The sequence below is a fragment of the Lepidochelys kempii genome, chromosome 7 (assembly GCF_965140285.1).
Source record: "Lepidochelys kempii isolate rLepKem1 chromosome 7, rLepKem1.hap1, whole genome shotgun sequence".
NCBI lineage: Eukaryota > Metazoa > Chordata > Testudines > Cheloniidae > Lepidochelys > Lepidochelys kempii.
The window spans coordinates 91119842-91146525 of NC_136386.1; the positions used below are offsets into that span (position 1 = coordinate 91119842).

The 26684-nt window shown below is 43.3% G+C and overlaps 1 protein-coding gene across 4 annotated transcripts in view; it reads left to right on the forward strand.

Annotated features, from left to right (window-relative positions):
• The first annotated feature begins 15900 nt into the window (after positions 1-15900).
• Positions 15901-26684, forward strand: part of STAMBPL1 (STAM binding protein like 1) — a 42059-nt gene continuing 31275 nt past the window's right edge. For all 4 annotated transcript variants that reach the window (XR_013636081.1, XM_073353776.2, XM_073353777.2 and 1 more), the window contains exon 1: positions 15901-16247. The gene's annotated coding sequence lies outside the window, so the exon portion shown is untranslated. The remainder of the gene's footprint in view (positions 16248-26684) is intronic.

Below are 26684 nucleotides of genomic sequence, written 5' to 3' on the forward strand. Positions count from 1 at the left end.
ACAATGAATCTAGTCTATCCACTGCTAAAATGGGATGGAAAAGGAGTTCAGGTTGTGATACAATAACTATCACTTGTACAGCATCATCTGTGTATGTAGTGCTTTACAATAACCAGGGAAGGCAAAGAATATGCCCTGGGGAACTTACAATACAATGATCACTGTCCTTGACAGTTACCAGATTCTTCACAATTGAAGTATCCCATATCTCTCCAAACTATTCTATATTCCCGAGTGTGAAATTTGGCCATTGAGCAGCCTCGGTGATTTTTGGTGCAGGCACAAGGAAAACTGAAAAATTACCTACCCTTCTATATGCCCAGAATAACATGAGACACTCACCTAATCCACAAACAAACCATGCTTTTCTGTGCCCCTTGCCAGAAGAGGGTGCCACCATCTTCTCTGAGAGCAGCCTGGTGGCTAACAGAGCTAACATAATCTTTGGATATATAAAAATAAAAGGAGTACTTGTGGCACCTTAGAGACTAACCAATTTATTTGACCATAAGCTTTCATGAGCTACAGCTCACTTCATCGGATGCATAAAGTGGAAAGTACAGTGAGGAGATTTTAGATACACACAGACCGTGAAAAAATACACATTGTAAGGAGCGTGATCACTTAAGATGAGCTATTATCAGCAGGAGAGTGGGGTGTGGGGAGAGAAAACCTTTTGAAGTGATAAACAACGTGGGCCATTTCCAGCACATTTCCAGGAGTTAACAAGAACGTCAGAGGAACAGTGGGGGGGCGGAGGGAGGAGGGGAGGAATAAACAAGGGGAAATAGTTTTACTTAATATAATGACTCAACCACTCCCAGTCTCTATTCAAGCCTAAGTTAATTGTATCCAATTTGCAAATTAATTCCAATTCAGCAGTCTCTCGTTGGAGTCTGTTTTCGAAGTTTTTTTGTTGAAGGATAGTCACTTTGAGATCAGAAATCGAGTGACCAGAGAGATTGAAGTGTTCTCTGACTGGTTTATGAATGTTATAATTCTTGACATCTGATTTGTGTCCATTTATTCTTTTACGTAGAGACTGTCCAGTTTGCCCAGTGTACATGGCAGAGGGGCATTGCTGGCACATGATGGCATATATCACATTGGTAGATGTGCAGGTGAACGAGCCTCTGATGGTGTGGCTGATATGATTAGGCCCTATGATGATGTCCCCTAAATAGATATATGGGCACAGTTGGCAACGGGCTTTCTTGCAAGGATAGGTTCCTGAGTTAGTGGTTCTGTTGTGTGGTGTGTGGTTGCTGGTGAGTATTTGCTTCAGGTTGGGGGACTGTCTGTAGGCAAGGACTGGCCTGTCTCCCAAGATTTGTGAGAGAGTGTTGGGTCGTCCTTCAGGACAGGTTGTAGATCCTTGATAATGCGTTGGAGAGGTTTTAGTTGGGGGCTGAAGGTGACGGCTAGAGGCGTTCTGTTATTTTCTTTGTTGGGCCTGTCCTGTAGTAGGTGACTTCTGGGTACTCTTCTGGCTCTGTCAATCTGTTTCTTCACCTTCAGCAACCTATTGTAGTTGTAAGAATGCTTGACAGAGATCTTGTAGGTGTTTGTCTCTGTCTGAGGGGTTGGAGCAAATGCGGTTGTATCGTAGAGCTTGGCTGTAGACAATGGATCGTGTGGTGTGGTCTGGGTGAAAGCTGGAGGCATGTAGGTAGGAATAGCGGTCAGTAGGTTTCCGGTATAGGGTGGTGTTTATGTGACCATCACTTATTAGCACTGTAGTGTCCAGGAAGTGGATCTCTTGTGTGGACTGGTCCAGGCTGAGGTTGATGGTGGGATGGAAATTGTTGAAATCATGGTGGAATTCCTCAAGCGTTTCTTTTCCATGGGTCCAGATAATGAAGATGTCATCAATATAGCGCAAGTATGCATCCGATGAAGTGAGCTGTAGCTCACCAAAGCTTATGCTCAAATAAATTGGTTAGTCTCTAAGGTGCCACAGGTACTCCTTTTCTTTTTGCGAATACAGACTAACACGACTGCTATTCTGAAACCTGTCATTATGCAAGGCACTGCATTTAGCCGTATGGAGTGGAAATCTATCAACTTCATGAAAAACCTTGTACCGATACAGACAGACATCATCTTCCTTTCCAAATGCAAACAGATGGACATCATACCAAAAGGACTGAAGGTAAAAAATCCATTACAATCTACATACCACACAGACTACGCTGACAGCTTGTGCCATACGCTCTCAAAGAAACTGCAGAACCACCTGATCAACGTCCTCTACAGCAAACAGGAAAAGATTAAGAATGAGCTCTCAAAACTGGATACTCTCATAAAAAACCAACCTTCCACACAAACTTCCTTGTGGCTGGACTTTACTAAAACTAGACAAGCCATTTACAACACACACTTTGCTTCTCTACAAAAGAAAAAGGACACTGAATTATCTAAACTACTACATGCCATAAGGGGCCACAGCAATGGTTCCCTTAACCCACCCAGCAATATTGTTAATCTATCCAATTATACTCTTAACCCAGCAGAAGAATCTGTCCTATCTCGGGGCCTCTCCTTCTGCCCCTCCACCCTCACGAACATGATACAGTTCTGTGGTGACCTAGAATCCTATTTTCGACGTCTCCGACTCAAGGAATATTTCTAACACACCTCTGAACAACATACTAATCCACAGAGACCTTCCTACCAACATTACAAAAAGAAGGATTCTAGTTGGACTCCTCCTGAAGGTCGAAACAGCAGATTGGACTTCTACATAGAGTGCTTCTGCCGACGTGCACGGGCTGAAATTGTGGAAAAGCAGCATCGCTTACCCCATAACCTCAGCTGTGCAGAACATAATGCCATCCACAGCCTCAGAAACAACTCTGACATCATAATCAAAAAGGCTGACAAAGGAGGTGCTGTTGTCATCATGAATAGGTCGGAATATGAACAAGAGGCTGCTCGGCAGCTCTCCAACACCACTTTCTACAAGCTATTACCCTCTGATCCCACTGAGAGTTACCAAAAGAAACTACAGCATTTGCTCAAGAAACTCCCTGAAAAAGCACAAGAACAAATCCGCACAGACACACCCCTGGAACCCCTACCTGGGGTATTCTATCTGCTACCCAAGATCCATAAACCTGGAAATCCTGGGCGCCCCATCATCTCAGGCATTGGCACCCTGACAGCAGGATTGTCTGGCTGTGTAGACTCCCTCCTCAGGCCCTGTGCTACCAGCACTCCCAGCTATCTTCGAGACACCACTGACTTCCTGAGGAAACTACAATCCATCGGTGATCTTCCTGAAAACACCATCCTGGCCACTATGGATGTAGAAGCCCTCTACACCAACATTCCACACAAAGATGGACTACAAGCCATCAGGAACACTATCCCTGATAATGTCACGGCAAACCTGGTGGCTAAACTTTGTGGCTTTGTCCTCACCCATAACTATTTCACATTTGGGGACAATGTATACCTTCAAATCAGCGGCACTGCTATGGGTACCTGCATGGCCCCACAGTATGCCAACATTTTTATGGCTGACTTAGCATAATGCTTCCTCAACTCTCGTCCCCTAATGCCCCTACTCTACTTGCGCTATATTGATGACATCTTCATCATCTGGACCCATGGAAAAGAAACCCTTGAGGAATTCCACCATGATTTCAACAATTTCCATCCCACCATCAACCTCAGCCTGGACCAGTCCACACAAGAGATCCACTTCCTGGACACTACAGTGCTAATAAGTGATGGTCACATAAACACCACCCTATACCGGAAACCTACTGACCGCTATTCCTACCTACATGCCTCCAGCTTTCACCCAGACCACACCACACGATCCATTGTCTACAGCCAAGCTCTACGATACAACCGCATTTGCTCCAACCCCTCAGACAGAGACAAACACCTACAAGATCTCTGTCAAGCATTCTTACAACTACAATCGGTTGCTGAAGGTGAAGAAACAGATTGACAGAGCCAGAAGAGTACCCAGAAGTCACCTACTACAGGACAGGCCCAACAAAGAAAATAACAGAACGCCTCTAGCCGTCACCTTCAGCCCCCAACTAAAACCTCTCCAACGCATTATCAAGGATCTACAACCTGTCCTGAAGGACGACCCAACACTCTCTCACAAATCTTGGGAGACAGGCCAGTCCTTGCCTACAGACAGCCCCCCAACCTGAAGCAAATATTCACCAGCAACCACACACCATACAACAGAACCACTAACCCAAGAACCTATCCCTGCAACAAAGCCCGTTGCCAACTGTGTCCACATATCTATTCAGGGGACACCATCATAGGGCCTAATCACATCAGCCACACCATCAGAGGCTCGTTCACCTGCACATCCACCAATGTGATATATGCCATCATGTGCCAGCAATGCCCCTCTGCCATGTACACTGGGCAAACTGGACAGTCTCTACGTAAAAGAATAAATGGACACAAATCAGATGTCAAGAATTATAACATTCATAAACCAGTCGGAGAACACTTCAATCTCTTTGGTCACTCGATTTCTGATCTCAAAGTGACTATCCTTCAACAAAAAAACTTCGAAAACAGACTCCAACGAGAGACTGCTGAATTGGAATTAATTTGCAAATTGGATACAATTAACTTAGGCTTGAATAGAGACTGGGAGTGGTTGAGTCATTATATTAAGTAAAACTATTTCCCCTTGTTTATTCCTCCCCTCCTCCCTCCGCCCCCCCCACTGTTCCTCTGACGTTCTTGTTAACTCCTGGAAATGTGCTGGAAATGGCCCACGTTGTTTATCACTTCAAGTTTCAGAGTAATCACTTCAAAAGGTTTTTTCTCCCCACACCCCACTCTCCTGCTGATAATAGCTCATCTTAAGTGATCATGCTCCTTACAATGTGTATTTTTTCACAGTCTGTGTGTATCTAAAATCTCCTCACTGTACTTTCCACTTTATGCATCCGATGAAGTGAGCTGTAGCTCACGAAACCTTATGGTCAAATAAATTGGTTAGTCTCTAAGGTGCCACAAGTCCTCCTTTTCTTTTTGTCAATACAGACTAACACAGCTGCTACTCTGAAACCTTTGGATATATAAAGAGAGGAATATGGAGTAAAAGTAGGGAGTTAGTATTACCTCTGCATGCACCATTATTGAGATCATTACTGGAATATTGTGTTCAATTCTAGTGTCCAAACTTCAAACAGGATGCTGAAAAACTACAAGGAAAAAGCTAAAAGAATAATTTGCAGTCTGGAAAACTTGCCTTTATAATAAGAGACTGAATTCCTTCAACCTATTTAGTTTATCCAAGAAAAGGTTCAGTAATAAATTGAGCATGGACCATAAGGACTGACATGGGAAGATTTGATAGTAGACAGCCTTTTAATCTAGGAAACAAAAGCATATATCCATGACAGAAACTGAAGATGACAAATTCATATTGGAAATATGGTGCAGGTTTTTTTTTTAACTGTGAGGGTAATTAACCATTGAAAAACTTATCTAGGGATGTGATGGATTCTCCATTACTTGAAGTTTTGAAATCAAAATTAGATGTCTTTCTAAAAGATATGATCTAGCTGAGCTAGAAGACGGGCTTGATGCAGGAATCACTTGATGAAATTCTGTGGCATATGTTATGCAGGAGATAAGACTAGAGAACCATAATGGTCCCTTCTGGCCTTAAAAATCTAAGAAAATGGCCCCTTTTCTGCACAGTCATTTCCAGATTGCAGAAGTCTTCAGTAACTTCTCAGAAACAACTGTAGTGGCTGTGGCTAGGAGTGGCAGCAGGGACTTTTTACTTTAATTAGTTCAGCGTTTGGTTTTTCAGTTCCTAAGAGAAGCTGTGGATGTTGTCTCCAAACTGAGCTGATGACAGCTCTGTGGTCATTAGTATTTCTGTTTCAACTTCAAGTCTTTGGCTCTGCTTGAGTGTTCCTTTGGCTAATTATCCCGTTGAACAGAAATGAACAGCACCACCTGGTGTGCAGTTTGGGAACAAAAATGAGATATTTGTCATTTTTAAGACTACACTTTTACAAAGTGGTATGTGTACATTCTGAAGTACAAATGGAAAGCTTCTAAAGGATTCACTGAGAAGGCATGCCAGCTTAGTAAAGGATGCAAGAACTCAAAATTGTGTTTTGAGTGTAGAACCTGTTTAAACACATACCTGTTAAAGGCAATAACCTGTGAAAAGAATATAAATTTTATGGTGATCCATATATCAGGATTCAGCTGTAAACACTTAACTTTTAAAAACGGGCTATATGTTCAAATAGCTGAGGTCCAGCCTCCCTTTTTGCATATGCAATTTGTGGCCTCAGATTTAGTCCTTGTACCTAAGACTGCCTGAATTGTGCTCTTAATCAGGAACTTAAGAGGGGCAGGAACTCTGAACACTACCCACACAAAAAATAAGCCACCCTTTTGAAAATGTGGCCACTTGATTACTTTTCAAGATTTGCAAAATAAAAAAATCAGTCTTTCAGATACGGACGTATTAGGAATTTCCTGCAAAATTTTATCATTTGGTTACTACTCCTGAAACGTATGATTTTTGGAACCAGATCTTTAAACTTAAGAGTCCTATTCTGTTTCCACTGTAGTCAGTGGGAGCAGAACTGAAAGCCTAAATTGTTGTTATAGTTTTAGTATTGCAATTAGTATAGTTAATCATATAATATGCTGAGTGAATTGTTCATTACTCACTGAATACACTTTAAATTGGTAATTTTTTGCTTTATTTGCCTTGCTCTATAGCTAATCAAATGCTATTTCTCAAACAATGTATTTGACAAGTAATGGCAAAAGTCATTGACTGCATTATTTAATTAATTACTGTTCATTATCTAATCAGTTCCAAGTGTACATTTTCACTTATAGTTCTTTCTATCCAGTTCCATAACCTATTTCTATAACTGTGCAACTTCTACTGTGGCTAAGGCCCAGATCCTCAAAGGTAATTAGGTGCCTAGCTCCCACTGAAATCAATTGGAATTAGGGGTTTAAATACCTTTTGAGGTTCTGGGCCTAAATCAAAAGATGGACAAGTCTCACATGTTACATAGGACTGTATTCATCACCCAGTTTTCTTACTGACAACTGCATAAGTCAGCATGGACAGCTGTCAAAATGCAGAAGGCTAAACTGATCAGACTTTGATTAGTGATGGTCATGTCAAGTAAATCAAGATATTTTCTTCGACACTGCCAAATTAACACATTAATTTGGAGGAAATACTATGTTCCATACAAAAAATCATGAAGACAGTATTAACATTGAATCAACCTTTAATAACATTGAAATTAACAATTACTAAAGAGCAGTAAATAAATACACAAAGGAAAACAGAAATCACAGCTCTTATATTTCTGTACCACTGGAAGGATTCTTCCCCATTAAATATCAAACTTTGGCTATCTGCCATACTTCTGAGAGCCACATTTAAAATAGTGTATGGTTTAAAAAAAAAAAAAAAGCCTGGAAACATTTTCAGATAGATGAAATCCTATTAATTACTTTTTGAGGAAAACATGGGTGACAAAAATACATATTACATAACACAATTATATGTTGTAATTTATTGTTCAGCTTACTCCTGTATGTGTGTAACAATCTATTTTAAGTATTCCTTTCCCCCTTTTTACTTGCCCTCCAAAAGGCCCAATCCTGAAAATACTTACTCACGCTTTACTCATGTGAGTAGTCCCTTTGCTATCTTGTGTGAGTCAAGTTACCCTGATATATGTTGAGAAGATTGGGTCCTTGCTATGTAATTAAATGTACAATAACCACAGATAACAAATAGTGTAGTTCAGTCTGTGGTTATATTGAAGGGGGAAAAAAATTACAAGATTTGTAATAGGTGAAGTTGTCTGTCAACTCTCCAAAGGAAGGGCAATGCCAGGTTTTGAACTCAAGACACTTCCATAAGCAGTGTTGCATATCCTGACGCAGCAGAAGGTCAGCATTTAGTCTTCTCATTTCTCACACTCTGCAAAGCTGGATATCACTAAATCTAAATTTTCCATAAGCATCTTTTATTTTACTATTGGGGGAAATAAAGATAGAGGATTTTGCGTACAATATATAGCTATGATCCTGCAAGAGGATCTGTACAATCAGACTTATTAGTCTCCAGCTGGATGTCCAAAAACTGAAGCACACAAAAATCAGCGGCCACTTTTTAAGCTTTGTCTGTTGGATTCTTTCGTACTCTAAATTCCACAGTTTAAAAAACAAAATCCTCTTTTGGCAATAATATATATATATTAGACTTTTGAAAGCTGATTTAAGGGCTTTGAGGGTAACGGAGAAATAATAAGCACATTATCAATATATATTAATAGAGTTAAATAACTGTGTCACACTGTTTGGAGTGGCTCACGACTAAGTACCAACCTCATGAAAGACTGTCATGAAGAAAGACAGAGACTCCAAACTGGTTTTATGTTCTATAACTAGATTTCACCAACCCAGAAACAAGTGTGAACTCCTAAAGCACTATAGCAGTCCTACCCTGGAGTTGCAGACAATCCCTTTGGGCATTCCAGTCTATCTTGCCACTCAGGCAAGCTGAACTTAGTGGTAGATGGCTTCTGTACACTAAAGATCACAAAATATTCAGGTTGTTCCTAGTCTCAAAGACCAGTCATTCACCCAAGATCAATTTGTACCTTAGATCTCACAGCAAAAAACACTTGCAGCTGATTCTATAATAAACTAAGGATTTATTAACTTTTTCAAAAAGAGAGTGTTATTACAGGGATAAAGCAGGAAAACATACATACACAAATGTGTTAGTCTGTGGTTTCAAAAAGTGACAGAGCTGTAGTAATCTGTCAGTTTTGAATGCCTTTTAGGGCTAACCCAGGTTGGCCTGGGGATCTCCACTCTGTTTCATAGCTCCAGCCCCGTGAAAATCAAAACTGCAAAAGATGAAAAATGTTCTTGTCAGCTATTTTTATTTCCTCCTTCTGGAATTCAAGCTGATGGGATGAGCCTTTTTGCATGTAATTATTAATCTCTCCATTAGTGTGAGGGGACAATTAACAAAGTCTTTTTATTGTGATGTCCCACAATGACCCATTTAGTGTTGACCAGACTTCTTGATGTGCAGCCCTCCTGACTGGGTTCACAGTTTCAATGCAAACATTTTTTTTTATCATGTTAGAGCAAAAACTTAAATATTACCTTTATAGCATGTGCTAAAAATACTATGAGAGATTAATGCAAGTATGAAATGCTCGTAAATTGCTAAAGTCTAAACACATTGTTATAAAGCCAATACTCCTCGTAACCATACAAACACACAGGTGGAAAAGACTGGTTTCCAGGAACGAATTTGTCAATGCTCAGCTGAGGCCAAAAGCCTTTGCTAGAGCTGGCACCTGGTCAGCCAGCATCACAGTGCTATCTGGTAGAGGTGTTTTCACATGGACTCTGTGACGCATTTTGCATTTTTATCTTCTACTTACCAAGAAGGTAAACTTTCTCCAGGCTGGTGGATAGAAGATTCATAGGATTGGGCCCAGCTCATATGGGTCAATAAGAACTAATGGCCCAATGAGGGCAAGCTGCTTTATTGAGCAAACAAGTTGCAAAAAATGTGCTTAAAACTATGATTTTGCTCAGCAGTTTTGTATATGTGGTTCCACACCCATGCCCATTGGCAGGATTCCCCATCTGTGCCCCAAGGCCATACAACAGTCGGCGATGCTTTAGAGTAGCCTTCTGCATCTTCACTTCATTGTACCAGCACTAAAATCATCTTTCTTCTAGCGATGCTGGAAAGAGGGGACTCCTTTAGGTGATACTTTACTGATCTTTACAAAGTTATGCTTGAAGGCTTACCTGTGTCTTATGCCATAGCCCACGGTAGAGGGAAGTAGGAAGGCACACCACTCCAGCAGGATTTCCTGGAGGTACTGTGCTTGCTCCAGGAACGTTCTTTGGTGCACAGCCCCTATGATACCCTATGCATGAGAACAGCTTCGCTGGCAAGAGTGGAGAGGCAGGTCATTGCCCAGTCTCCTTTCTAGTGCCAATCTAGGCACTAACCAATCTAAGCACTAACTAGGTTCTCTGTTCTCTAACCACAAAGAGTAGGAGCGTGCCTGGTCCCTGCTCATGGATGTAATGGCAGAGGAAGCTTCCTTGCACCCTCTCCCCCCACTTTAAGTTCATTGTTGCCAACTCTCATTATATTTATTGTTTTTATTAAAGCCTCACCTCCTGGAATCGTGTGATTATATGATGATCTCAGCTTTCACTTAAAGTAAATTCCTAGCCCTCCTGGTTGTGGAGAAAAGCTTGAAAATGTGACCCTAAGGCAGCATTTCTCAAATGGCCACATGGGCTTTTCTTGCAGCCACAGCCTTCTGGGCAGTGGGGATGGGAGAGCAGTGGCCCCTCCCCCAGGGCCACCAGCAGGGGAGCCAGAATTGCAGGTAACCAGAGGAGCAGGCAGCCAATGTGAGTTCCCCACCTTCCTGGGGGTGGTGGGGTTCAGGCTTCAGCTCTGGGGAGGTGGGTAACAAGCTCTGGCCATGGGACTTTGGGCTCCAGCTCATGGCAGCAGGCTCCTGTCCCGCCTCACCACTCCCTGCATCATCCCTGGCCCTCACTGCTGTTAATATGGCTTTTCATTGCCTCCCAGCTAGTTAGCAAGTCTGCTTCTCTGAAAAACATTAGTAAACAAACAAACCTCACTTTTCACAGCAGCAAATTTACTAGATAGCAAGTCTAAAAAAATAAAAGCAAGCAAAAGAAGCTACAACAATAAAAGACAAGAATATTTTTTTTGTTTCTATTCTTTTTAGGTTCAGTAAAGAATAGAGACAACTGTACATTATTTTTATGACTGAGTTTGCAAAAAAACAAAAACAAAAAACCCCACCCTGACATAAATTCTATTGATCTGGACATGTATATGTGCATTGCAGCTCACAACAGAGCTCCGGCTATCAAGCCTGACTGCAACATCCATGCTGTTATTTTTAGTGCTAGCACAAGTCTGTCTACCATGTTGGGAGGCTCACTCCCAACTGCAGTGTAGACATGCACTAAGAGGATCAAAAACCAGAAGGTAAATAAAAAGAACCCAAACATAATATTTTAAATCTCATGATTTGTAGGACAATCACATGATTTTTGGGACCCTGATTTATGATTCTGGAATGTTAAGAAATGGCAATACTGTAATTACACGAGGCCAGATTGAATCTCACCCTTCCACTTTTTAAAATGTGAACTAAGAATGAGCCCACTCCTGGTGCCCTTGCTCACGTTAGTAGTCTCACTGAAGTCAATGGGATTATTCATATGAGTAAAGGCTGTAGGATCAGGCCAATTGTGTGGCTGTGCTCTAGTCAGCCTGGTCCCTGATGCTGTAAAGTGAGACCAGCAGCTGTGAAAGATAACATATATGGACATCAGAAGAAGTTTTCCTTACCAAATTTTACCACAAGACCATAAATAGTGGCAGGTGTAGCAAAGCGTGCAAAGTACATATTACATCAGAATATTACATTACTTATTTGAACAACTGTCATCTTTGCTACAGTACATATAATTTTTTTTATCAGGAATTTTAAAGGCTGGATAAATTTGTTGTTAGTGTGTTTTATTCATTGCTGGTTATTGATTCTCTTGTGTAGGTTTTAATTAAAACAGACTACTAAACCAACCTTTCCTTTTCTGTGTATATTACCCCGTTTGCCCACATTCATTATATGTAATGTTAACCCCCACTGAAGGAATCATTGCATTCTTTCCCCAGGACATGAGATAAATGTTTCACCAGAGCACAACTGAATATACATACTGCCTCCAGATCAAAATATAAATATAGTTAAAATAAAGCAACATTATGGACTCATAAATCAGTGACTGAGTCAAAACCATTTTTCTGTAGTAGGATTAAAAAGTCTTTTTAAAATAGATTGCAATGGCACTTGTTTGCACAAAAAGATGGATCCTCAGAAGGCAGGGAAACTTCTTTGGACTGCTTTTAAAGTAATGTTGACATAACAGAACCACCACTCTTCTGAGCTACGTTAGACAGGGTGGAAGAGCTCTTCCAATCTATGGTACTTCTCTTCACTCTTCATCTCCTATGGAAAACTCCTAGAGAACATAATAGGAAATGATATCCTTTCTACACATTTTTTTGAACCAGCCACTAGAATTTAGGAACATAGCCACAACTAGACCCCATGTATCTACCTTAGGTACAAATATGGTTTTCCCCCTTCACCGCAGTAGCTAAGCATCTCACAATTTTTAATATATTTACACTCACAAAGCTCCGGTTATTCCCACTTTACCGCTGAGAAACCAAGAGACTGACTTTCCCAAGATCATACCAGAAGTCTCCTCAATCCCAGGTTAGTGCCTAACCACTAGACTATCCTTCCTTTTCTGACCTGTGTGGAGGGGCAGGCCATTGGAAAGAGGAAGGATAAATTTTATATTTTCTATTTCACTTGAACTAATTAGAACTAGCTACTGCGGTCACTTTGCTTTCATGTTGCTTCTTGTTCCCCTGTTCTTCGTCTGGATTTTATCTGTTTAGGCCCAGATCATACAACTGAATCCACACAGTCAATAGGGCTCTGAGCAGGCACAAAAGTCCACTCATGGAACCATTTGCAGGATCCAGGGTCTAAGGCCTGCAGAGGGCCCAATCTCTCAGATGTATACATGTGCTTAACTTTGTGCACTGAATAGTCCCCATTGATTTCAATAGGTCTGTTCACAGTTGGGGAGGAAGCTTCCTTTCATGGACACTCAGACAACCAGTAGCTATAAAATCCCTCTTAGTAGCTGTTCTCTAATTTCTTTACCTGTAAAGGGTTAAAAAGTCTCACTGCTATGCATCGGTAAAAGGAAGTGAGTGGGTACCTGGCCAAAAGAGCCAATGGGAAGGCTAGAACTTTTTAAAATTGAAACAAGACTCCCCTTTTGTCTGTCTGTCTGGTTCTCCGGGGGAGAGGCAGACAGGGCAACAGCTATGCTGTAAGAAGCTTGGGGCCAGATATGAAAGAATCATCAGTATGATTTGTAGAAACTACTCATTTAAAACCCCAGATATGTGAGTAGATTAGGAATGTCTAGGAAGATGCAATTAGGTTTATCTCTTTATGGCTTGTGGACTCCTCTGTGCTAAACCCAGGTGCTTTTGTTTTGCTGGTAACCTTTAAGCCGGACCTCAAGAAAGCTATTCTTCATGCTTAATCCTTGCAGTTGCTCTTTAAAATCTAGCAATAGCCTGAGTTCCCAGATGTATTTTCTTTCTTTTTTTATTAATTTTTTTTTTACCTTTTTAAAGAACAGAATTGGATTTTTGTGTTTTAAGAGGTTTGTGCACATGTTTAATTAGCTGGTGGCAACAGCTGATTTCCTCTCCCTCCCACCTTTCTCAGCTTTTCCCCAGTGGGTTGGGGGGTGAAAGGGCTTGAGGGTACCCCACAGGAAGGAATTCCCAAGTGCGCCTTCCTGGGCTCTCCAAAGGGGTTCTGCACTTAGGTAGTGGCAGCATCTACCAATCCAAGGTTAGAGAAAAGCTGTAACCTTGGGAGTTTAATACAAGCCTGGAGTGGCCAGTATTAATTTTTAGAATCCTTGCGGGCCCCCACCTTCTGCATGCGAAGTGCCAGAGTGGGGAATTAGCGGTGACAACAGTGCATAAGGTTTTAAGCACACATGTAAATCTTTGCAGAATCAGGGCCTTAAATTGAAAACTCTACAGTCAGCTGATACATCAGCTTAAGCACTTTGCACATACTGTATTGGACATTAATTAAATAATAGTATCAATATGAGATATAATAACCTGCTCTGTATTACTGTTAGCACTGCAGACACAGAGGGTTTCTAAGGAGAGCATACTTGCTAGTACAGTACATAAGAACGGCCATACTGGGTCAGATCAATGGTCTATCTAGCCCCGTATCCTGTCTTCCAATAGTGGCCAATGGCAGGTGCTACCGAGGGAATGAACAGAACAGGCACTCAGTGGGTAATCTATCCCGTCATCCATTCCCAGCTTCTGGTGGTCCGAGGCTAGAGACACCCAGAGCATGGGGTTGCATCCCTGACCATCTTGGCTAATTGCCACCTATCCTCCATAAACTTCTCTCGGTTTTTTTTAAAACCGTAGTATAGTTTTGGCCTTCACAATACCCCTGGCAACGAGTTCTACAGGTTGACTGTGCATTGTGTGAGGTACTTCCTTTTGTTTTAAACATGCTATCTATCTATTTCATTGGGTGACCCCTGGTTCTTGTGTTATGTGAAGGTGTAAATAACATCTCTTTATTCACTTTCTCCAAACCAATCACAATTTTACAGACCTCTATCATAATATCCTTAGTCATCTTTTTCTAAACTGAAAAGTCCAAGTCTTGTTAATCTCTCCTCATATGGAAGCTGATTTAATTGGGGATTGGTCCTACTTTGAGCAGGGGGTTGGACTAGGTGACCTCCTGAGGTCCCTTCCAACCCTGATATTCTATGATTCTAAACTGTTCCATACCCTTAATCATTTTTGTTGCTCTTCTCTGTACCTTTTCCAATTTTATATTTTGTGAGGGGGGTGACCAGGACTGCTTGAAATATTCAAATTGTGGGTGTACCACTGATTTACACAGTGGTGTTATAATCTTTTCTGTTTTATCTATCCCTTTCCTACTGGTTCCTAATATTGTTAGCTTTTCTGACTGCTGCTGCACATTAAGAAGTATGTGCCAAGAGTATAAACAAGAAGAGTTAAGAGAGAAAATTATGCTAGGCACAGGACACCTGCACTTTATCAGCTATCCAACCTGTTTAATCTGGGTGCTTATAATTTATTACCAGAGAGAGAATAAAATCCCTTCCTTTCTCATTCTTCTGAAGCTAATCTTCTTGCTTCCCGGATTCATATAGTGGTATGTTTCAGAGTACCAGCCGTGTTAGTCTGTATTTGCAAAAAGAAAAGGAGTACTTGTGGCACCTTAGAGACTAACCAATTTATTTGAGCATAAGCTTTGGTGAGCTACAGCTCACTTCATCGGATGCTCCGATGAAATGAGCTGTAGCTCACCAAAGCTTATGCTTAAATAAATTGGTTAGTCTCTAAGGTGCCACAGGTACTCCTTTTCTTTTTGCATATAGTGGTATGTTTATTTTCATTTAACTGCCTCCTGTGTGTTGCCTTTTCTCCTAACACATTTCTCAACATGTTATTTCTTTAGTTCATACAGTGTCCTTTAAAAAAATATATTTTTTTACATTTTGCAGACAAAACACATAACCTACCAGTCCATAAATACATTTTATTAAGTCTTTGGTTAACTGAATTAGCACACTGAACCCAGAGGAGGTGAATGGAACAGATGAGACACACCATTGAGGGCCCAGCGCCCCCCACCAGCCTGACGTGGGCCGTGATCCTGCAAATACTTGCAAACCTGCATAGTTCTGATCAGGCGAGTCCCTCCACTGAACCCGTCCTGCCTGGGCGCAGTTATTCACAGTGCAAGAGTCTGCAGGCTCATCAGGCCCTTGCCAGGACGGTCCACACAAGATCTGGCAGGAGGCGGCCAGGGGACAAGATGGGAACTCGGTGCGAGGCGGGGGCTTTGCCTTGCCCCAGACCTGTCCCCTGCGGGCATCGCCTCCAGCCGGCCTCCCGCGGCGGGGGCTAGCCCTGCCCTGTGCTTTGGGGGCGGCTCCCCCGCCGGGGTCCAGCTCTGGCGCTGGCTCCAGGGGGGAGGACGGTGCCCCGTGTCTCCCAGGCGGCGTTTCCACGCTCGCTCCCTGCAGCCGGACCGGCAGCGGGGAGGGGGAGGCTGTTCCTGCCATGCTGCTTCCTGAGTGGTGGGGCGGGCTGCACAGCTCCTCCTCCCCCTGCCGGGGGCCGCGGCTCGGCTCACTGCGGCGGGCTCGCGTCCGTAGCCGCCGAACCGGCTCTCCTCTGCAGCAGGGGCTGGGGGCGCCTGTGCCCCGCACCGCCTTGGGCGTGGGGCGGCCCGGCCCTGCTGCTGCTGCTGCTGCTGCGGGGGAGGGGACGCCCTGCCTGCGCGCTCAGCTCGCTGGCGCGGCCGGGCAGGGCATCCCCCTACACCGGGAGCTGGCCGCGGGGAGCGCCCGCCTCAGGCTCGGCCCCTCGCATCGCGTCCCGCTGCAACGCGCCCGCCCCTCGCAGCCCCCGCCCGCCGCCGCCGTCCAGCGGATGCGAGCCCCAGCCGCCTGCGCCGGGGGACCAGCCCGGCTTCCTGGTAAGAGCCTCCCCCTTCGCGCGCATCTGCCTCCCGCTCCAGCGGGGCTCCGGGGCGCGCAGCGCAGGGACTGGGGCGCCGCCGCCGGCTGCAAGGAGGGTCCGCCCGGCCGCCCCTCCCCCGCTGAAGGCGGCAGATGCGCTCGGAGCTGGCGTGGGGTGCGCTGCGAGGAAACGAAACCTACCGCCTCTGGGGGTTGCTGGTAAGGGGGGGAGGGAGGGTAAGGCAGAAATTTCCTCCCTAAAGGGTCAGGAGCCGTAGGAGACGGCATCCTCCTATTGTTATTGGCTGTACGTGTAGTAATGGCACATTGGGTAGCCAGGGGTGCAGCCCCTGTCATAGGCGTCCTGACACACCCCCCCAGCTTGAAGTGGTGTCCATTATATCCAGGGTTTACAGTTCGGTTCAGTGGTTCTCGGCATCAGCACCCCCACCCGTACAAATTGTTCCAGAGCCCCTGCCCCCCGTAGGCAGCCGCAATCAGGAACGTCCCCGATCTATTAGCGATGGCATCCTGTTGTACCAGCCCTGCGGTGGGGTGCTGGAACAACTTGTACAGTGGGGGTGCTGAGAGCCATTGAACCAAACTGTAAACCCTGTGTATAATGGAAACCACTTCAAGCCATGGGGAGAGGCAGCACCTCCGGGACCCCCCAGTTCCAGCACCTATGCCCTGTGGAAAACAACAGCCGTAAGATGGCACCAGTAGCGTGCACCTGGAGAAACTCTGAATAGCATAACCCTGGGGCAGAAAAGGGGTCAACGTCCATGTTAGCTCTTGATGTGCCAGGACTCGGAGCATGGCTGAGGCATGGCCAGCTCTGACATGGTGTCATAACTTATGACACTACATTTTGCAGTGCTTGTAGTAGGAATGGGCCAAATTCTGCCCTCTAGTGTAAATCTAGGAGCAAAGTTTGATCCAATATTCTTTAGTTTTTAAAAATATCATGGTAATAGATTTTTTTCTTTAATTGCACACATTCTTAGGCCATGTATATGGTCCGGGCACTACAGTGGCATAACTGCAAAGCGACTGCTATGCTGCTGTAGCATCATAGTGTAGATGCTTTTTACATAGACGGAAGGGGTTTTTTGGTCAATGCAGGTAATCCAGTTTTTCAGGAAGCAGTAGCTAAATTGATGGAAGAATTCTTCAATTCAACCCAGCTTCATCTACACCGGAGGTTAGGTTAGCTTAACTGTGGCACTCAGGAATGTAAATTTTTTCACACCCCTGATCAACATTGCTCTGTCAATCTAAATTTTAAATATAGACTAGACCTTATATATGTAGTCAAGCAAAGAACAGCAGCATCATGATTATAGCTTTTTTAAAATTACACACACAATCATGCAAAGAACATTATTAGTTTGGAAAGTGGAAGAAGAGGGTAAAAAGAATGAAATAGAAGCAATATTTAAGTATAGTGTCTGGAAACCTGAGACTTTTAAAGTATGCAGGTTCTTGTACCATGGTCCATCACCCTAGTATAGGGGTGGGTAAACTACAGCCCGTGGGCCGGATTCGGCCCACGGGACTGCCACCCCTGTGTTGCCACAGATCCCCCACACTGCTGCTGGAAGTGGCCGGCACCATGTCCCTGCGGCCTCTGGGGGGCAGTTGGGAGCAGAAGACTCTGCCTGCTGCCCTCGCTTGCAGGCACTGCCCCCCACAGCTCCCATTGGCTGGGAATGGGGAACCGCGGCCAATGGGAGCTTCAGGAGAGGTACCCGCAGGCAAGGGTGGTGTGCGGAGCCCTCTGCCCTCCCTCCCCCAGGGGCTGCAGGGACGTGGTGCCAGCTGCTTCCGGGAGCGGCGTGGCAGAGGGCCAGGGCAGGCAGGGAGCCAACCTTAGCCCCGCTGCCACCCTGGAGCCGCTCCAGGTAAGCAGCGCCAGGCCGAAGCCTGAACCCCTCCTGCACCCCGACCCCATTCCCTGAGCCCCCTGGTACACCCCACACCCCTCCTGCACCTCAACCCCTTCACCTGAGCCCCTTTCTGCACACCACACCCTCTCCTGCACACCGCACCCTCTCCCACACACCACACTCCCTCCAGCACCCCAACCCCTGCCCCAGCCCTACATTCATGGCCCTGCATACAATTTCCCCACCTAGATGCGGCCCTCGGGCCAAAAAGTTTGCCCACCCCTGCCCTCGTATCTAAGTGCCTTCCAGTGGTGCATTAAGCAATGTGACTAACATCTGTCATGTGTTTGTTCTCTCATGCTCTCCCCAGGGGCAAAAGTGTGTAGTAGAGTGTTTTGTTTTGGAATTTATTTAAATACATTTATTTAAATATTCACACATGCTATGTATTTGTCAGAGAAGGTAAGGCCAAAGAAATGTGCCTTGCACTTGAAATGGAGGGTTTATTATGGTTCTTATTTCTTGGGGGAGTTCATTTCAAAGTCTTGGGCTGGCCCCCAAGAAAGCTTTGTCTCCTGCACAGATGAGCTTTACCCTTAATATGAGTTTAATTGTCTCAGTGGAGCGTAGTTGTTGACCATGTTACGTATTGGGGCAACAGAAGGTCCCTAAAAGCGAAGGGAGCCACAGGCAACCGAACCATCTTTCCAAGTCTCAGTGTTGCCCCTTCTCCCCGAGCACCCATGCGGCCTCTTCCCTCGAGGCTCCACCCACCGCTCACTCCTCTTCGCCCCCTGTCGCTCACCCTTATGGCCGGTAAAAAGTGGGGGGCATAGCCCTCCCACTTTTAATAATGATGGGGCCATGGCCCCTTGGCTCCCCCTGTTCCAGCACCTCTGGTATGCATCCTGGAGCTTAAATGGATCTTTTAGATATCCTGGGCGCAGGCCATGGAGCAGTTGAACGTAAAGGCTAAGACCTTGAACATGATTCAGTATTCTATGAAAAGTCCTTATAGGGAATGGAGGACAGGTTTTAGCTTTTACGGTAGCCTATGTTGCTGAGTGTTGCAGGGCTGGAAAACCCACAGGGAAAAAGGCAGCCAAGCTCCCCTCCCACACCTTCTCTCCCGACCACCGGTGGCCCTGCCAATCAATTCCTCCCCCTCCCTCCCAATGCCTACTGCAGATCAGCTGTTCTGCGGCATGCAGGAAGCACTGGGAAGGAGGAGTTGGGATGGGGCATGCTCAGGGGAGGGGGCAGAAAGAGGCAGGGAAGAGACGAAGCAGGTGCAGGAAGAGGCAGGGTGAGGGTTGGGGGAAGGGGTGGAGTGGGGGCAGGAGGAGGTGGCGAGATTCGGGGGGATGGGGTGGAGTGCGGGTGGGGCCTGGGGCTGAGCACTCCTGGGGAAAATTAGAAGCTGTGGTCCCATAGCCAACTTTAGATGGTAGAAAATGTTTCTTGTAGATACTGCTTAGTTATAATTGCGCAAATTTTACTGAAAATATTACAGATAATATTGTGCCAATTAAAATAATTGTAAACATGAGATTTTTATTTTAAAATATTGTGATAATGAAATAAATAATGGGATGTAATGGCTTGATCCTGCAAACATACATACGAGTAACTCTACTGAAGCGACTTCTCATGTGAGTTAACTTACATGCATAAAATATGCGCAACATGAGGTAGTAAGGCATTTCCTGGAAATTGATTACCATCTTAGGGAAAATTGATAGCCCAAGGTGAAAAGTTATAATTAAATCCTGGGCTGTTGAGGGAATGACAAGGCAAATTTTGTTAAAGAAACTGTAAAAAAGTTTGATAAAAATAAACACTGAGCCTTTGTTTTCTTTAACATTTAAACAAACAGGTTTCTTTGTACTTGTCTGACTCAGATGTTATTTCTTTGTCAAATGTTATATTGATATTGTGTGTTACTTTCTAATACATGTATTTTTCTTTATTTTTAATAAATAGATAAATGTTAATCTTTCAGAAAAATTTTCTGGTCACAATTTCCAGTGTTAATGACATTATCACTTCATTATATCAAAGCAATGGGTGCTTGCTTCTAAGATTCCTGGTAGTTGGATATTATTTCCTGCTTAAAAATTAATCAGAAACCAGCTTTATATTATTTTTAAATAATACTTTTGTCAATAGGATGATTTTTGATTGATTAAGGGAAAATGTTTTCTGCCTATTCTTCCATTAAAGTATTGAAGAATTAGGGATACAGCTCCTATAAACAGTAGCTACCAATGTAAATCTCCAAGCTGATGGTGGCGAAGGGAGGGATTATCACAATACACCAATCTTATTTATTAATTTTATTTATTGGTGACTGGAAGAGGAGACCAGTATTGATCATATATCCTATATGAATGCAACACTATACAGAATAATAGCTTACATTTATGAGCAGTTACATTATTTTCTTTTAGTTCTCTGTTGGTAAATTGTAGATTCTTCTGTAGCTCTGATTATCAGGTCAGAGGAATTGTGCAATATGGGTATTACTGAAGTAGAACACCTTTGTTTTAGGAAAGAAAAGTTAATTGTGCCATTACTACCCATTGACACAAATGTCTAGTTTCCCACAGAATTGGTTGAATAATGTTTGTTAAAAAAATTATTTGACAGAAATGATACGTGGTGAATATTTTTTTAAATTATTTGCCTGGCTCTGTTAAGTAGTCTAGAAGTATAATCCAGTCACAAGTTCCTTAAAAACACTATTCACAAGCCAAATTTAAAAGGATGTACTTTGCTCCCATTTTTTTTAAAGTACATGTTTACCCTACCTGTATATAAAATGAATTAACCACTAATCAAAGTGCCTGAAATCAAAAGGACTACTGATGTGCTTAAAGTTAAGCATGTATTTAAGTGTTTGCAGAGTTGTGGCCAGAATTCACACACACAGCAGATATATAAAAAATTAAGTGTTACAATTGTCTGCCAATTTCTTTTTGGTAAGAAAAATAGTACTTGTTAAAACACTCTAAATTCCTCTGTACATGACTTTCAGTGTGCTTATAAGCATGAAATATTCTAAATCATCTAGGTCAGAGGTTCTCAAACTGTGGTCCATGGACCACCAGTGGTCTGCAAGCTCCATTCAGGTGGTCCGTGGATAGTTCCCTCTAAGGTGCGCATCTGGACAGCCGCACGTGAGAGAATGAAGGGCAGGCGTGGCTCCACTAATTAGGTGCCTGGACCCTGGAGAAGTTGCACGTGTAAGGTGAGGTGGTGGCCTTCAGGGGAATAGGGGGTAGGTGGGAGGGGGCAGTAGGGTGAGAAGAGGGGGTGGGGGGAATTTGGGATGTACAGGGCTGTGGCAGCCAGAGAAAGAGGTGACTTTCCCTAGCTCCAGGGCTGCGGCTGCCGGGGAGAGACGGCCCTTCTTCCCAGCCCCAGCTTGGAGGCTGCTGTGGCCGGGGAGAGAGGGCACATCCATCGCGTTAGAAAGGTAAAACTACTGATATGAAAATATGAGTTGTGTGCTTTTATTTGTAGAACAAAAAAAAGTTTATTATTATTATTTATTACTATTATGTGTTTGTTAGATAGCGCTTTTATCCAATGCGCTTTACAATAGTTAGCTAATGATACAAACATTTGGAAAGCTCATTAAGTGGTCCTCAGCAATTTTCAAGTGGTCTGCAGAAAAAAAAAGTTTGAGAACCACTGATCTGGGTTTTATTGTGGATCATCAGTTGTATTTGTTAAAATAACATATTGGTCTTTATTTTTGTCTCTTTGATTGTTTTGCTTAATGCTGCTAGACCACAATTTTTGTTGTCATAAACTTAATATTTTAGAAGTAAATTCATGCTTTCAAGAGGGACTCCAACCGCCATTTACTCAAAATCATGAAAGAGCAAGCCATTTAAATAATTAATTCTTTTGAAATCAATTAACTGTATTGTCTTGATGTCAAACATATTTAAACCTTGTGCCACGCAAGCATGATTGATCTGGTAACAGCTGTACTGTAGTCGTCAACCAGGTTACCCAAAGGGTGGGGTGTTATCAGCATTGTCGCCTGTGCTGCACTCACTCACTCCTGATAATTTTATTTGCTAAAATCTGTTAGAACTGATGTCCTCAAATTACCTTCACTTCTCCAAATTGGAGGGCTCACAACCAACATGACCACTTAGTATTACTCATTGCATTCACTGAAACTCAGTACTACTTTAAAAGTGAAATTGTAAAAGGAAGATCTGCCTATTTCAGCTATTTATTTTTTATCACAACTGCATCTAAAATGCTAGTACCATAGAGTAACAACTATATTTTTTGCTCAAACATGAGAATTCAAGAATAGTCCAGAAGGAAGACGGGCAGTCCGTAAGAAAGAAGTATGAAATAAAAAAGTTTACCAAGCTGAAGATCCTGCATGTTCAGTCATGTTCCTTTCATCATCTTCAGTGCAGCTTCCTCCTGAGAAGGGACACTTCTCATGATGTTGTTTCATTCAGGCTACCAGGCCTTGCATTTCTTTGTTGCACTGTTTGCATTTTGCACGCATGCCTGTCTTACCCACAGGTAACTTCATTAAAATATTCCCAAACTGGGTCTCTTTTACAGCCTGCTGCCATTATAGGTTTTCCCTTCTAGTGAGAAAATGGTATGGTAGATCTCAAATCAGAAAGACCTCAAGACTTCTGGTATATGCTGCTCAAATAGTTTCACTTTTGTTTCTACCGCCTGTCCCTCCCTTCTCACATTTATCTCCAGACTTCTTCTCCTTGTCCAGATCTATTCCGCCCCCAACAATCTTCTGTTTATTGAACTTTTTGAAACTTTGCACTTAGAATCGTAGAATCATAGACTTTAAGGTCAGAAGGGACCATTATGATCATCTAGTCAGACCTCCTGCACAACGCACCCACCCACTCCTGTAACAAACCCCTAACTTATGTCTGAGCTATTGAAGTCCTCAGATTGTGGTTTAAAGACTTTGAGGTGCAGAGAATCCTCCAGCAAGTGACCCTTGCCCCACGCTACAGAGGAAGGTGAAAAACCCCCAGGGCCTCTGCCAATCTGCCCTGGGGGAAAATTCCTTACGGACCCCAAATATGGCGATCAGCTAAACCCTGAGCATGTGGGCAAGACTCACCAGCCAGACACCCAAAGAGAGGTAAGGGATTGACTCTGTGTACACAAATTTGCAGAGGGACAGTAGGGTTGAGGTCTGTTATTTCTCACCTCTCTATATTTATTTATTTATTTTAAAACAATTTTGCTGTTAACAAGCATGTTATCTCTGGAGACACAAATCCACAGTTTGAAAACTGCAAAACTAAGCATCTCTGATGGTATCTCCTAGACCAGGGGTTCCAAACTTGGTTCGCGGCTTGTTCAGGGTAAGCCCATGGTGGGCCGCGAGACGCTTTGTTTTCCTGAGCGTCCGCAGGTACAGCCGCTCGCAGCTCCCAGTGGCTGTGGTTCGCTGTTCCTGGCCAGTGGGAGCGGGAAGCAGCGTGGGCCTGGCCATAGCTTCCCGCAGCTCCCATTGGCTGGGAACGGCAAACCGGAGCCACTGGGAGTGACGAGCAGCTGTACCTGAGGACACTCAGGTAAACAAAGCGTCTTGCAGCCTGCCAGGGGCTTCCCCTGAACAAGCCACGAACCAAGTTTGGGAAACCCTATTCTAAACTGAGCACTGAATCCCATTGAGTAGATAGAAAGATTAACATAAATAATCTGTACAGAAGCCCCAGGAACCGCATAAGATTGGATCCCTAATCCATGAACTATTGGAACTCATTCACAAAACTTTTCTTAAACGTTACATGAATATATCGTCTAATACTATAGAATTTATCATCCCTAGTCTATGATGAGAGATCTTTGAGCTATAATGTACTTAAAACTATCGTTAGGTTTTTTCCTCAAAAAGCATTTTATCAAAAAAATCAGATTTAAATTAAAAATATCCATTTAAAAAAATTTTTTTTTAAATCATTGATTTTTATCCACCCAGCCTAGGAGCACTATTCATAGACCATGACCTGACTGTGCTAAGGCATCCTCCCTGAAGAGGATAGGGATATTGCCTTGAAACTATGCAACCTGCAAATCTGCAAGGAATGCTGCTTCCAACACAGCAGGTCCTAGCAGTCTGTGAAGTGTGCCAGTCCCTCCATGCTGCTCTTTGCCCCTTTCTTGTTTCCCTTTGCAGTGCAGGTCCCTCACCCCTTAGTAGGTTACAAGACACAGTATCAAGATTAATTTTGCAAGTGGTATTTTAACTTCGTTGATGCTGGTGGCACCATTTCTGGTAGTATTTCTGCTGCTTAGTCAAGGAGTTTGTCATGTGAAAATGACTGTTGCTTTGGCTTCCCCCACACTCTGGCCTGACATGCCTCTCCTTAATCTGTGATGCCCTACCTGTGTAATGGTCTTGTGGAGGGACTTTAGCAGGTCTCTGAGGGGAAGGAGGCTGATGAATTTTAGCTGACACTGCTACTTTAGCCCATTTTCCTTGATTTTGGGGTCTTATCTGCCACTCTGTGCCTCTTTGTTTTCCTTTGTATTGCAGGAGGGGATCTTGACTGTGGGATTTTACAGGCATAATTTTGATGGACCACTGGAAAGATGGTGTAATGAAGCATGTAATGTAAATATATTTCAATGAATGGCTAGTTCAGAATATTGTTACTCCTAAAGGAATATCTGCTTCATGAAATCCTGGCACTGGTGATATTTTATCAATGTAGTAAAAAATCCTTTTGTGCTTGTCTTTTGAGATCTTTGTGAAATATTATCTGAGGAAAAAAAATACAACTTTTAGTTTGGCACCACAAGTCAAGAAAAGAAGAATTCTCTTAATAACTTACATGTTAGTGGCCAGCAGTTAGCATTCTGAAAGCTTTCCCTTAGAAGTGACCAGCTGCTTGCCCCGCGATAAAGAAACTGTTGCAGAGTACAGTATCTTAATACATTTGAACCCAGTCATGACTGTTTCAGAAAGCTCAGATGAACAGGCGTTGTGTGGGTTTTCCATAGTTTCTGGGAAGGCATCCATTCCCCTCCCGCGCTAAACCTCTGGATCACACCACAGCCACTACTACAGCCTCAGGGCCCTTTTCTCATCCAGGATGGGATGAGACATTAATTTCTCAGTGGATCTACTGGCTGCACACTTCCCCCAAAGGATGCCTTTTTTGCCTTCAGAATTTGGCCCTTTAGTGAACGAGCTTATGATCATTTGCTTCTTCAGTAGCTTCAATATAAAGGTGGAGAGCATGTGTACTAATATGTAGTTATTTATGTATAAGTCCCCAGCTGTCTTCATTAGAAACTATATGCACATAAAGAATGTAGGATAATTATTAAAAATATGTGTTTTGTTTAAAATGCCAGTTAAAATACTAAGATTTGGAGAGCCAAATTTCTGTTCTGGAGGTCACAGTCTCCTTATCAACTCCAACTAAAGTAAATAAGTATCTGGGGACAGCATTTGGGTGTAAGAGTATTTGGTTTTAGTTGGTTTGGCTGTGACCCCACAAGGATAGGGGATGCTGGTTTCAACTCCCTATTCTACTAGGGTCATCTGTGCTGGAGGGTGGGTGGTATCACTGGGGATGCCATCAAGGAAGGGTATCTTTAATTTATGATAAGATCTCTGTAGGTGCAATCTTGGCAAGAGCTGCACAGCAGATGTCTTGAAACCAGAAATAAAAAGTTGACTACTTGTCTTGCTGTTGTCTGTGTTCATGGAGTGACAGGAATCTTAGCACTGCCCCTGTGCCAGACTGGGCTCTGCTTGCTTTCTGGGCCACACTTCTCATCTCTGTTCTCCCCATCCCACAGCAGCTTCCCCTCCACTTCTGGATGAAGACATGACCAATTCTACACATCATTGTGTTTTAATTCTTCATTTTAATCAAGTAGGACCTGTAACAGTGTTGGGGGGCAGGAGGCTTAAAAAGTGGTGTAGTCATTAGAAACCTTATATGTGATGTATTATTAGAGCTGAGCTTCACAACCTTATGTATAAAAGTAGATGAAGATTAGAGTCCTGCTTTACACTTTAAAGCGATGTAGAATGAGGTTTACTACTGTCTTTGTCAATGAATTCAAATTTCACTTTACAATGACTGGAATTTCTGTTTTCTTACCAGTGATAATTTTTCTTTTGCCTATTAAGCCATTTCGCATAGCAACTGTATCAATACGAAAAGGAGTACTTGTGGCACCTTAGAGACTAACCAATTTATTTGAGCATAAGCTTTCGTGAGCTGCAGCTCACTTCATCTAAGGTGCCACAAGTACTCCTTTTCTTTTTGTGAATACAGACTAACACAGCTGCTACTCTGAAACCTGTATCAATATGCTGAATTGTAAACCTGTATCCAGAATTTTTCCGTTTCATCTATCTACCTCTGTTAACAATTGATTTCAGCGGCTTGGTTCAGTGATCTATGAATTGAGCTTGTAGATACCACAAGGCAGGACAAAACTTAAACAATACAGGCCTCATAAAGTTAAGAATGCATGGAATAATCTGGGAATATAAAGATAACTTTAATATGTTGTTGTTAG